Below are 15031 nucleotides of genomic sequence, written 5' to 3'. Positions count from 1 at the left end.
CAGAAAAATTAGCTTTTTTTCCTTATTTTTTTCCCCAAAATTACCTTTTTAGTGTAAGAACTTTATGACTGATTTGTTTGCAACATTTTTATTGATATGCATTTAGTCCAATGTCTCCTATAATTTTTGAATATTGTTTAAAGGTTTTGAGTTGGATAATGAACTCAAAACTTGTTCTTGCATTCTTGAAGAATGCAAGATCTCTTGCATTCTTTGAGTTGGTTTATGTAAAATCTCAACATGCTTCCTGTCTTTGAAACAATCCCTGTAGCTGAAATCCAAAGTCATATGACACAGAGCATGGGTAATGCGTGTAAAACCTTCTCATAATATGTATTTACAGTTTTTAATGTCTTTTATTGACTGACAGCCATTTATTGAGACAAGAGTTTGGTTTGCTCATTGTTTTTAAAATCTTCATATATTTGCTATGCAACTGGGTCAAGTTAGCACTAGAAAAATACAAAGATGCAAGAAAAATCTGAAGATGTTTCTTTTATATAGAGCTTTAAATCTAGGAGCAGAACACAGCACTTTACAATGTGTTTCTTCCATGCACATAAAGTCTCATATCTAATTCCTGCTGACATAGACCGCAACATCTCTGCAATCCTCAGCAGGAGGCGAGGCTGCAGAAAATGAACAAATATTTTCCTTCTGTGTGCACCAAATCTTTTCAAATGGCAGCATGTCCTACTTACCCAAACGATATTTAAATTGTAACCAGTTACAATATGCAGCGATATTTGGTCATTTTCATTAAAATTTCTTTCTTACACAACTTTGCATTCAGCTTCCCACGCGAGTAGAAAATTGCTTGTTAGGTGATTTAGATTTTTAAGCCCCTTTTCCATCATTGACATTTTCTGGTGAGCTGGTGAGCCCAGCTGCATGCATTTGACATTAAAAGCTCAGAATATCTAAAATAGGCCTCTGAGCATTAAAGAAGCTGTGCTGCTTTTAACTTTCTCTGGAAAATGAGAGCTTATGCTCCCTCAGCCCTTTGTTTTCTGATGGTTCTGACTCCACACTGCATCAGCTCTGACGAGCTTGGGACTTCAGAGGACCCTCTTGAAGCCATAACATCAACCATACAGAGTTACACAGAAACTGTTACAAAAATGCCCTGGGAATTTGACTTTCTCAGCATTCTAAGTAGAAGGAGCTTTTGTTAACTTTGAAAAAAAAAGTAATTTGAGAAATCTACATGTCATATTTCCTGTCTGCTCTGAATGACAGCAAGGTAAAAAGCAATTAAAGCTGGTTACCTGTATAACAAAACCATCAAGCTGTAGGTAGCCAGATTAGTAGTTCATTAAGCATTTCATCTGTACACTCTGTGCTTATTTCTATAAAAATGTGACAATGACTATGCTGTTCTTACTCTTAAAAATAGATTGGGGAACTGTATAAGTAAAATTAATTCAGCTTACTCCCACTTGATTTCTGAATGTGTCAACATGGAGCCTGAAATGCTAATTCTGTTGGAGGAGGATGATTCCCAGTCCTTCTTCTGGACATCTGCTGAGCTCACAGCTCAAGGTCAGAAAGAGTCAGAAACAGTCTGGAAGAATATTGTGAAGGGGTCAAAGGGCTGGGGGCATTGAGGAAACCATGCTGAATGTTAAACTGAATGGAAGATGCAATGGCAAGTAGAGGCAACAGTACACCTCAGCACCCATCCAGCAGCTCACCACTGAAAATATAAAACAACCTAAAATATTACACATAATGTCTTGATAAATTTTGAACCTCTTAGAAGTGTTTGTTTGATTTGTTAAAAAGAATATGTACACCAAAATCTAATTTTACAAAACATGTTACAGAATTATGAGGCAATTTCAGAGGACCTGGATATATTTCATGGATGCATGTTTTGATTCTGTCCTCAAAGTTGTCCTGACTAAAATTTGTTGTTTTGAGGTTTGTCAACTGTGGCAACTCGATATATTTTAAGTAAAAAAATAATAATAAAAATTTGAAAGCATTGTCTAACATTAGATTTTTACTAAATATATGACAAAGAGTGACAGTTTACGTGAAAGAACGTTACAGTTATTTTTGTGACTAAGTTGCAGCAGCATTTATATGCTTGAGTACTTCTAAGTCATTCCTTCTTAAAATTCCTTCAGCAAAACCCAGAACATTGCATAATCACAAAATTATCCATCTTGCAAAATATTAGTAATGAAAATTGCCATTTTAAATCATGTAGAAAAAACTTCCAGTGCACTTAGTTGTAGATGCAATGTTTCAGCAAAAATATCGGGGTTGCTGTTGCCTTGAGACTTTTCTAATTTGAGGGTGAAGATATCTGGATTATTTATACATTTTAGTTAAACCTATTTAATTCATCATTGTTTACAAATTTATGAGTATAAAGATTCTAGATAGTTTGTCTCTAACAAATTGACTGTCCCTTCAAAGCTCCGGTTTGACTTCTGCAAGTAACACATAATTTCCTTTTGTTTATTTTTCAATATCACCTTTTTACTTCATGCATGTTGCTTGTGTTTTTTTTTTTGTTGTTGTTTTTTTAATTATCTCTTTTTTGTTATACTTTAATTTATTTAGAAATGATAGGCTTTTTTCCCAGGGCCCTCGTGATCCCAAAGGAATGGTAGAGAAAAAAAGAAAAAGAAGTTGTTTGAGCAACTTAATTAACACCTATTAAATATTCTATGAGGAGCATGGGAAGAGTGTTGATATGAATTAAAATGAACTGAAGGCACACTGATAAATGAAACCAAGCCAGAGCACAAACAGACAAAGCCTTCCTTGTGTTGGATAACCATCACAAAGAGAATTGTGTTGTTTAAGCTGCTAATTAGAACATGGTGGAATTAAACTGGTCTTCAACATACTCCCTGTTGGGTCAATCAAGTCAATAATAGAGATCGCATTTAACACAAAAGCCCTGCAGCTAAATCTATTCACTTATACATAACTCAATCTGTCAGAAACAGCTGTGAACCACACAGCAACACTTGTGGCCGTCAGGACATTAAAAAGATCAGAAGTCTGATTAACTTTCCCCAAGTCCATATCTAGGATATAAATGAAGTTATCAGCTATTTTTTTTTCTTCAGGGGATTTATATTCTAGTTATATTAGCATAATGTTTCACTGAGTAAAATAAACTTCTGATAGAAGCACTTGATATCTACAATTCACAACCGTCCAAATATATAAAAAACTACAATCATTTTCTGAATGTAAGTCTTCAAGGAGAAGGAAAATTGCCACAAGAAAAGCACTGCTGCAATGACAGGCTCGCTGAAATACTTTCAGACCCATTATTACTGTTCCTGAAGAAATGAGCATCAAAAGACTGGAAGATCCCCCACCGTGACATTTAGAATGTTGCCATTCCACCACTTTGATATTTCAAATAGTTCGAGGTTTAAGCGCGCTGTCTTTGAAGACTCCCAGGTTCAAGGGAATGTCAAAAATAATACAGACACTTTGCAGAGGAAAGGATTTGCTCAGGTTTTATCAAACAGTTGTCTTGATGAAATCTAATTCTGTTCAACATAGCCAAGCATGTAAGCAACTCAAACTCAAGGGAAAAAAGTCAATTTCTTCTTGTAGCCAAGACATGCATACATTTATCAAAGAATCATTGAAAAGGCACAGTAAAACGATGCCATACACTAGATTTTCAGATTGAATATTTAAGGTAAATTAGCAAATCTTGCACCATTTAACTAAAAATTTGACATATATTTTACATTAAATCCGAATTGGGTATATTGGTGTAACCCACACAAGGCATCTGGGTATCGTATCTCTTAGGTGGTACAAAAATAATAAATGTCTTTTTTTTATACAAAACTAATTTACTGACATTACTAAAACATTGCCATTTCATAGTAAAGGTGAAAACAAGGGGAGTTCAGATGTTATAGTTTAGCGATTACAATATATAAAATAGAGCAAGATAAAAGAAAATGATCAAGTCAGTTCTTTTAAGAAGGAAGTAGCTTGAGGTAATAACTGTGGCAGTTTGTTAAAGGCTTGTAGACTTGTACATCTTCTGCCAGATAGAAATTGTAAAAAAAAAAACAGTAGGCTAATGGAGGAACACTGGGCTGATTCGTGGGTTGTGCAGATTCCTTAGGAGTAAGATGGAGTCTGATTTTCCCCAGCAGACTTCTATCTCATCAAACTGCTACTAGGGGTATGTTAGGCTGAGGGAGATCAGACTGGAATGTTAGTTACTATTTGGCAGATCAACCTTAGGCCTGAAAAGATGTTTTACTTTTTTGTGTCTCTTTGTGGCTTGCGGCCTTTGTGTTTCCTGGATCCTGCTCCTGTAACCTCCCTTTGTGTGGTTCTAGGTGCTCTTCAATTCCCTCTGTTTTGTCCTCACCTTGGGTCATCATGACACTCCACCTCTGCTTCAATCTGTAATCCCTCTTGCTCTTTCCCTTAATTGGAAAGCTTGGTCTTCATTCCGAATCTGCAGATAAACATGTCAAGTATTAAGCAACCCCCTTGAGCACCTGCAAATAAACTGCATACCTATATATGTACATAATTTTTGATCATTCTGTTGTCTCTGGCTAAACTATAGGTAAAAAGTGACAATGGAAGCTTTGCAGAAATGCACATTACTTTGGTAAACCAAGATTCCTCAATTGTAACCAATGGTCACCAGGGCGGTCACAACTGCAATGGAATGACATCCCATTTTTCAACCAGTATTCGCAGCAAGTCATCCATTGTGGTTTTGTTGGTCAGTAAATCACAAGCAGGCTTGGCAGAACAACTGTTAACAGATAAGAGCAGACTGGAAGGAAACAAGCTACAATTGTATTTTTCCTTCATTGGACAACATGATTATGGATTATTTACAGCTGCAAGTTCATAGCATGCTCACTCAAGAGACTGCTGTCTTAGTATTTTCAGTGGTTCTATAGAACGATCCTTCATCATTCTTAAAAAACTAAGACTGTAAGATTCTCCTACATTTCAGTACTTATCAATGTAAACCAACTCCAAAAAAATAATAACGGATGTGTAACAGAGTTACAAATGTGCTTTTTGTTAAATTATTATTTCTTATTCATTTTATATTGAGAATTTTATCTTATTCAGTTTTTTTATGTATTTTGTTGTTTTTGCCTGTGGGGTTCGCTCTTCTGCACTCTGCCTCGTTGGTGTTTCCTGGGCTTCCGTAGTTGATTCCAGCCCTCTGGCTCCTCTGCATCCCCCGCTCCTCCTTTACGCTCACAGCGTTGTTCCCGCTGCTGTAGGTAAGTCAGGGGAAAGTTCGCTGCTGCGATAATATGCTTGTTTTTATGTATGGAAGTTGTTCATGTAGTGGTCTCTACCATATGTTGTTTATTATTGTTTGTTAGTGTGTTATTTTGCAGTTTTGACCCTCATTGTGGATTTTTATCAACAGTTTTATTACAATTTCCTTTGTTTTATTTTGGCGCGAACAACCGGTGCTAGTTCAGCACAGCTCGGTTGAACATTGTTTTTATTTTTACGTTTAGGGCTGGAGTGCAGAGAGAGAGGGAGTTGAAGAGGTGGTTAATTTGTTTTTTCTTCTTTCCCAGGTATGTGTTTTTATTTTTAAGTTACACTTTTTATCTCTGTTTGTTTAACTCTGTCCCACTGTATTGTGTTGTTGTGGCCACCAGGTGGCGTTTCTCCTTTTGTTTTTAGTTTATGATTTTTGTGAGAAGATTTCTTTTTTTGTTAACTTTTGTTAAATCTGAGAAAAATAAATGTTGGCACACAGCCTTGTTCCCGCTGTTGTGGGGCTGGAGTGCAGAGAGAGAGGGAGTTGAGGAGGTGGTTAATTTGTTTTCTCTTCTTTCCCAGAATAAAAAATATATATATCTAGTTGAGGCCTGACTGAGTGACTTCCAGAGATTTATTGATGCCACCCATTACAGATGGAAATAATGAAGGGTTTTCAGTATTATAGAAACTAGCCAAATGTTTCTGATTTTATGAACAAGAAAATAGGGCCCAATTATTGCACTTTAAAAACAAAGACTGGAATGTTTTTGGGGGGTTTTGTCGTCGTTTTCTTTTTCCAGAAAAAATTTTAAAATCTTGAGTTCTCCTTGAGCAGTTTTACAAAATTGTAGCCAAAGTGAGATTTATTTTTCCATTAAACATTAATATAAATTACATGCTTCCTCTTAAAATTGAAAAAGCTAAATAAATAACCAAAAGTTTGACATGTTATTTAGTCTTTTCATTTTTTGTTAGACTTTGTTTCAAAATCTCATCCAAAACGTATTCATTTGGAGAGATGGGGGATATAGATTAGCTAACACCACAAGAAGCCCATCACTACTGATTCTCCCAGGGACCCATAGAAGTACAACACTGGTTCAGTACGCTAAATGCTGTAAGCACGTTTTAGTCTTTTTCACCTTTGAATAGGGATGTTACTTTTTTCTGACCATCTTGCTTCACCTTTCTGTCCATTATAATAAGATCCCTCAATTCCCATCTGTGGCCCTGAGAGAGAGATTGGTGTGAAGCAGGGAATAACATATCACTTGGTATGTCTGGAAGCCCCTTCAAAGCCACAATCCTAATGAAATATTAATCTGCAGCTCCCTGTTAATGATAATGCACTATCAAGCATGAGTTGGTCCAACTGAGGCAGGCAGCTCCCTGTCACACTAGTGTTATGAAAGGATATCCTTGCTACTACAATTTACAAATGAGATTTGAATCTGTGAATTACAAAATGGTTAAAAGGGTGGATCACTGCCTTTATTAATTCTTTACAGCCTCTGATTTTCTCAGGCAGTTGCATTAAAGACCTATCACCCAGTGGCCTGTAATATACAGCATGTGCCCATTAAACTGAGACGGTGGACTGATGGCCTGTGGATTTCTTTTTCCATGTTTTTTTTTTTTTTTTCTCGCTGACATACGCTACATTTTCTTTTCAATTGAAAAAAGAGCATATTCAACTCAATTTTCTTTAATTAACAGAATATTCGTATACCATAGCTTGTTAATTGTGTAGTAAGACATAAAATGAATGATCCAATAATATAACTATCAAATAGCATAATATATGATCACATTTCATAGTGAAAGGAATTAAAAAAACAACCATAGAAATCCTCTGAAACACCAAGCAAAGGCCATTTTATTTGCAGACACCCAAGGATAATGAGTTTGAATGCAATATGTTCAAGCATGTTTTACACCTACTGGCAAAAAAGCTATGCAATTGTTCTCCACAAATGCCAAAAACTAATGAACCCCTTTATAAATTGATAGAACCCATCCAAAGCTATTTACCCAAGGCTGGACCCTTGAGAGCGGCAATTTCATCTAACCATGGGCCAGCAATCAGCCTCTTCAGAAAACTGCACACATAAATAGCAGAAAAATATCAGAAACCACCTGACTAAATCATAGAAGGAATTTTGGTTAGCACTAGTTTTAAAAAAGCACTTTCTAGTTTTAAAAAGAACAGTCAGTTGTGGCAGCAAAGTCAGAAAAAAATCCAACAGTGCATCATGGATTGATCAGAGTGAAGGTTCCTGCTCTATTGTTACTGGAATATAGGATGTTTGGATGCTGAGAGGCAACAATAAAAACTCAATGAAAATGTAGAGAACTCTAGAAACCCATGGTGCAATGCTTTAAGGAAATACTTCATATGCATTCTGCATTATGTTTAATGTTTTCATATTTTAAAACAATGTGATCATTTCTGGAAAATTATTCTGTCTCCAAATAATAATCCACACCACTGGTGTTCACTTGCATCACCATCACAGCAAAATCTGTTTTACATATCAGTCACATTATGACAAGAATGATTCCTACTCTAGAAACTTGGGTTTTACTCGTACAGAACAATAGATTAACAGAAGCAGTCAAGAACAGAAAAAGTTCATCTGTCCTCAAAGCTCTCATAGTCTTTGGAGCTTGTTAGAATGACACTGTGAAACAGCACTATGTGTTCTCATATTTTGCGCATACAGCTTCAAAAACAAAGGATTGCACCCACTCACAATTTGCTTTAGAGATCAAGAGATCAAACCTGCAGAAAGGTTTCACTGATTGACAAGCATGATCACATCATATACTTCATCATTTAGCTTCAAAAGCAAATGTGCTGCTATGTTCTGCATTTGATCTGCATTTGGTAAAAATAAATTCAATTCTGAAAAAGACATAAACATCCACCATTGTTTCTACTTATTTAATGGGTATGTGTTATGGTATACCTTCAATAGGCTGCCAGTTCTTTTCAGGACAAAATCACAGACGCACACCCACAACCTTGCAGAGAGACTCACAACTACAGTAAGTGCAATATAAAGCTCCCAATTAGATTTGTATGCACAGTTTGAGCTGCAGCAGGCCAGAATTATGGAGTGCATGACTGATAGTTTATATGTTGACAGTTTCTTCCACCTGAGTTGTAATTCTTTTCTGGTCAGAATTACTATTAACCTGTTTTCTGCTTGTCTGATGTATATTTTTCTTGCCCAGCCAATCACTTCAGGTGAATAATCATGTGTCTTGGTAAGTTTTAAGTTCAAAAATCAGCTTTTGCATTCTGGTGCATGATTAAAACTCCTCTCACATACTTGGGCGCACCACATTTGTTGTCATAAAAAAGTACATCTGTGCGGATGTGTCCTGTAGACGTTCACTTTGAGTATCCACATAGCTCCACTGAGTTAAGTTCATCCAAGTATGTGGGGGCCTTTGCATTCCCCACACATAATATTCTTTTATAACCTAACCAGACCAATGAAGTGATTTTCCAACACTGCCTTTTATTAAGAAGGATCTGAGTATGAAAGGTTGTGTTAAAAGACTAAAAGAGCACTAGTTTGTCTTTAGGATCCTTTGGACTTAATAAAGCAAGATACAAGTACAAGCCATTTATCAATTATCATTTTGGTTTATTAAAGTTAACATGAGAAAATTTGAGGGAACTTCAAGAGGAGAATGCTTACAAGGTAATGTAAACTTTTTATTAAAGCAATATTCTGTCTTCTTTCAAATTCCCAAAAGACGTAACTAGTGCCATCCTAATGAAATTTGAGATCTCATCTAAGGAGCAATTCCGCTGTCAAAAGTAATTTTAAACCCACAGCAGAGGCACTTCTCTAAGATAAATCCCCCTGGTCTCTGAAGATGAGACTGTTATGCTGTTCCTTCCAAAAGCGATGGAAACAGAATTTTACATGTCATCTTTGAATAGTTTCTGCTTTCTTTGTGTGGGTGAATTAGCCCTGAGCACCCTGGTGAAGTTGCATTAAAAGAACTACAGTGATTCTCCGCCCTCCTAAAATGCTGAATGTTGGTGCCAGCACACGGCTGGTTCTACGGTCTTAAGGTGAAGGTGAAAGGAAGCATGGAATATAAGAAAACAGTTTCTTAGATTCAAAGATTCTCAGGGCAGCTTTCAATTAAACCAGGAGCTTGTGTGTGTATTTTATGGTGTCTGTGTGTATATGATTATGTGAATTTCCAAGAAGAAAGACAGCCAGTGAGAACTTGGCTCTGCGATTAATGTTCATCAGGACTTGAAAAAAAACCAGATGGATCTCTCTGAGGTGTGCTTTATGCCTGGACTATTCCTGCTTCATGGGTAAGCCCATGCCAACATCTACACCCCCAGCTCACTCACCTCTCTGACCAGCCCATTCACAACATCCATCATAGCCAGCTGCACAAGGCCTGTGCAATTTCATCTAACCATCTGCTCGCTCCTTTAAAATAAGGCCAAAAGCCATCATCCCTTGGGTTTCTTGAAATTCAAGACCTCATAATACAATATGGAGTCAATGCATGATGTGGGTAATACAATAAGTGGCAATCAAAAGAGAGTGGATCAGTGAGAAATGTGAATTATTGTGGGCTGGCTAACTACACAATGCCCATTTCTACAGATGCTCCAATATGTTAAATTAAACATGTTTTATTTTATGAGTTTTTCTTGGCAGCAAATTATATTTGCTCTACTTGATTTTTGTTTTAACTTTGTGGAAGTTTGCATTACTTTCTGTACCACACTTTAAGATCTATCAAAAATGCAAGCTTCAGAATTGACATAAAAATATCTAAAGGTGAACTAATCAATATTGTTTTATAACTAAAACTACAGAATAAGAAAGAACAATAAGAAGCATTATTTGTGATGAAGGATTCAGTTTAGGATATATTGAGTCCACTCAAAAGTGGAAACTGGAATGTAGTACTAACCACACCTGAGATTATCAGGGCAGAAGTCAGTGGAATTTAATTATTGTGATGCTACCAATGAGGATCAGTAAAAGCTGATAAGATAACTTCCATCCTATGCATTCAATGCCCACTAAAACATGTTCAAAACTACATATTACAGTAGTATGTTTCCTATATTTAGCTGTTGCAGAAATGTCAAAATAAACATGTATTCTTGCAACTTAATTTTTAAATTGGTTGTCAGCATTATAGCCAAGTAATTTATGTCTAAAATTGACCAATTATATAGCCCATTACAATAATTGTAATATTAGGTAAGTAATTCATGCACCACATGAATTAAGTTAATTATTTATGTTAACTTTTGGATTTTAACCAACATTATATTTTAAACACATCTGTTTACATCTGATATTCTGTCAGAACTGTGATAAATCTCCAAGTTAAAATGTCTTGAAAAATGCTAGATCAAGATTTTATTGTATAGGTGACCAATATATTTCCCAATATGGATGTTTATTATATTTGTCATTTTTAAGGATATATTAATTATTAATATTTACACAGCTGGTTAAAAAAGTTTTGTTTTTGCCTAATTCTAAACAACAGACATTATACATCTAGATATGACTTGAAAATATAGTTCCAATTTTATTACTACAATAACAAATTTTAATGATTAATTTTTCACTTTGCAGTAATAATATCTCAAGCCGCATAATTTTTACAAGAAATTATTTTGGAAATATGTTTCAAAACCTTAAAGAGCTCAAGTATGTTTTTATTTTCTGACAATGTTGTCAATGGAAAGATTAAGATTCCAGACACATCCTTTAAAAACTGCTGTATCTCTGCCCACACATCCTCTTATTGCTGTTCCATGAAGATTAACTCTCTCCTTATAGTTATCTCTGTTTTCACCTGTCTGTTATAATAACACAGTTTGTTTTTGTCAAAGCATGAGCATTTTCTTAAAAAGGACCAGCTGTCTATTTATTTGTAAGTAGTCTTCTACAGGCACATTCTAATCAGTGCGTTATATGGATTTTAATTAATCTGCCGACAGTGTCTGCATGTTTTCTTAAAGATAACACATGGCAAAGGCAGGGGAGGTATGCTTTTTAATTTTCACCAATTGTTTTTTGCAGATGATTGTGTTTTTGACCAGCTATGTGTGTAGTCTTGGAACTTTTGAAATCTGCTGGGCCACACACAAACCCCATTGCATTGCAGCTTTAGTGTTTTCATGTGTTTATTAGGGAAAGAATGAACACTTCTATTTACAGATCAAACACTTGCACCTGGGAAATGGTCTGTGCAGTGCACTGTTCACCAGATACATAGAAGCACTGGGGGTTGAACAGTTCTCTCAAGGGCATCTAATTAGTTTGGGGCAGTAGATTGTTTACCTCTGCTTACACTTACAGACATTCAGTCCTGTGACCTTCTATTTATAATCTTGCCTTTTCCAACCTTGAAGCTACGACCACCCTCTGAAAAAAAAATAAATAAATTGCAGGGGACATCCTTTATTGCGGCATAATCCACATTCCCACAACTCAAGGTGTTTTCCATGTCTTTGTCTCCTGCTGTACTCAAGTGTGAACTAAAAGGACAAAGTCAGTCTTTTTTCCACATCCTCATAACCTCTATAATCTGCTCAGTTGTTTCTCATTTATTATTCTTTATCGATTTTCATCATCAGTCCTAAACCTCTCTCCCAGCCATTCTCACAATGAATCATTTTCTCTTCTCCCCTCAACACACACACACAGACTCACGCATTCATGCACCAGTACTCTTCAGCTCATGTTGCAACTACCAATCGATTCAGAGCCTCAAGCATACGAGGTATGGTGTTATTTTATTTTCACTGTAATACATCACATTCATGCATGTAAATGGTTCATTGTTTTTTAGACTGAGATTGGACAAAATACAATGTGCAACTGTGTTATTGTTAAAACTATTAATTGCAATTGCACTAGCTAATAGTGTTTATTAGCAGAGTTCAATTAAGAAGGCACAGTATAATGTGTGCACCATTAACCTCTAATATTTACTTTTTTAAAAGACAGTGGGCTGTAAAACTATTTGTCTTAGATTAGTTAATAATTGAAAATCTAAGTGAAAAGAGAAAATTTTTAAAGGACTAATGACTTTCTATTGAAGGCAAATCCGAGCTGGAAAAGTGTAGAGTGCCTTCTCCGGGTCGGGAGGAGGGGTGTCCTGCCCCTAGTGGAGGAGTTCAAGTATCTCGGGATCTTGTTCACGAATGAGGGAAGAAGGGAGTAGGAGATCGACAGGCGGATTGGCGCAGTGTCTGCCGTGAAGCGGGGGCTGTACCGGTCTGTCGTGGTGAAGAGAGAGCTGAGTCAACAAGTAAAGCTATTGATATACTGGTCGATCCATGTTCCCACTGTCATCTATGGTCATAATCTTTGGGTCATGACTGAAAGAACGAGATCACGGATACAAGCGGCTGAAATGTGTTTTCTCCGTAGGGTGTCTGGGCTCTCCCTTAGAGATAGGGTGAGAAGCTCAGTCATCCGGGAGAGACTCGCAGTAGAGCCACTGCTCCTTCACATCGAGAGGAGTCAGTTGAGGTGGCTCGGGCATATGGTCAGGGAGACTCCTGGACGCCTCCCTGGTGAGGTGTTCAGAACACGTCCAAGGGAAGAGGTCCCGGGGAGGAGGTCCCGGGGAAGACCGAGGACTCGCTGGAGGGACTATGTTTCTTGGCTGGCCTGGGAATGCTTTGGGATTCCGCCGGAGGAGCTGGAACAAGTGGCTGGGGAGAGGGAAGTCTGGGCCTCCCTTCTTAAGTTGCTACCCCCGTGACCCGACCCCGGATAAAGTGGAAGAAAATGGATGGATAGACGGATTCAGAGTAAATACATAAAACCATTATTGACTCCCTTTCCAGGTTATAGAGACAGTCAATTAGCCAAAAATTGGCATCTGAAATAGTTTAATAAAAATGGTAAGGCTCATATCAAATTATATAGTTTTATGAAGCACTAATGATTTGGAATTATTACTAGCCCATTTAGAGACAAGATGTATGATTTACAATCTAAAAAAAATATATACCACAGATGGTAATCAGTACCATCTGTGCTAATGGCACTGACAGCTGATAAAATTTGAAAAAGTTTCTGAACTTTGTTGAGATTTTATGTTTTACTCCACAAACACAAAAGGACTGAAGAACATTGGCATGTACAACTTTCTACAGATAATACTTGCCTTGTCTTGCAATGTTTCACATTGATCTGCTCTGGACAAAACTATTGAAGGAGCTACACAATTTCTGGTATCTGATTCTGTCAAATTTGATATGTGGTATTCAGATCAATAAAGTTATAGTTAACTGCCATTTTTACTATTTAAACACTGGTCAATTTTCTCATATTAGAAGCTAGTGTTTGTAATCTATGTGGTAAAAACTTGGATGGCTACATGACAACAACTGACCTCTTGACGTCATCTCAATCTGTACAAATTAACTTCATTTCACAAGCCGTTATATCTCTGATAAAATTAGCTTATCACACTCAGCTTCCTTCTTGCCTTAGCATTACCTCCGGTGTGTTTGATGTTCTGCATAAGGAGAGAATACACATTTAAAAACAGCACATATTCTGAAAAGCTTATCCTGCTGGCTACTGACCCACCACTAACAATCGAGATGAACTGGATTTTTTATTTTTCCCCGTCAGGGTTCACAGACAGCTGAGAATAAACTAAACATGATTGCTATTGATGCTCTGAAGCACTGGAGAGTGAAGAGTTTTAATGTGATGGATATGAAGTAATGATTCAGAACAAATACAATGTTTTATGAGTTTTAGCAAAGTGAGTCAAGTATCCTTGTTGTGGGCCGTCTCTCTGTCAGAAACAATACAGAGATAATTAAGAATGCAGAAAAGCCAAAATAAACATGTCAAGATTTACTGTGACACTTTCTCTTTTTAGTAGATGGAGAGCCAAGGGACTTAAAAATGTAAATAACATTTACCATAGTGTCTGTGTCTCACTCCCAAACATTTCTATAAGCCATGGGCTAGTGTGACATTAGAATCTACATGTACCTAGTTTGTAGGCAACCAGATGTTATCCACTTCTTTATAGTTTCAGCTATGTTATGTTTTCTCTGTTTTATTGCTTGGTCTTGCCTGGAAGACTGGAAAGCCATTTAAAATCATATTTGGAAACTCTGGTGTTTCCAACCTTTGACCTCAGGATCAACAACGACAGTCACAACATTGTAAAAACTGCAAGGGTGAATTGTTCATTTTAAGTTCTGACAGTTTGTTTCATTAAGACAGTCAAATAGTATGTCTTTAGCTGTGTTAAATTGCCTTTAGGGTTTAAATGTTAGAGAGAAATACATTATTTACAGCGTTTAATAGTCACACTGACAACAGCTATTCATAAATCCTATTACAAAGGCAATTTAACCCTTTTATTATTTAGAAACTGTGGAGTACTCACTTTTAACCTAGAAAAGGAATTAGATTAGTCACTCTTTAGCTTATTTCTTTAGAAACTGTAGAGTACTCACTATCTAGATCAATATTATACTTCTTGGATTAATTTTTAGATTATTATGCAGAGAGACTTCTATTATTGCAACCCAGAAAAGGAATTCGAACAAACTTAGAATCCAGAAAAAGATCTTCCAGAACAGGAACATTTAGTTTTTAAAAGCTTCACTGCATTTAGCTGCATATTAACTGGTTCAAACATCAAAATGCAGACCAAACTTAATAATAATCAAAAATATAATTACAAGACCTACAAAAACATTTAGAACATGGCATTATTC

The sequence above is a fragment of the Gambusia affinis genome, linkage group LG05, assembly GCF_019740435.1.
Source record: "Gambusia affinis linkage group LG05, SWU_Gaff_1.0, whole genome shotgun sequence".
Lineage (NCBI taxonomy): Eukaryota > Metazoa > Chordata > Actinopteri > Cyprinodontiformes > Poeciliidae > Gambusia > Gambusia affinis.
Note: the sequence above shows the minus strand (reverse complement) of the source record.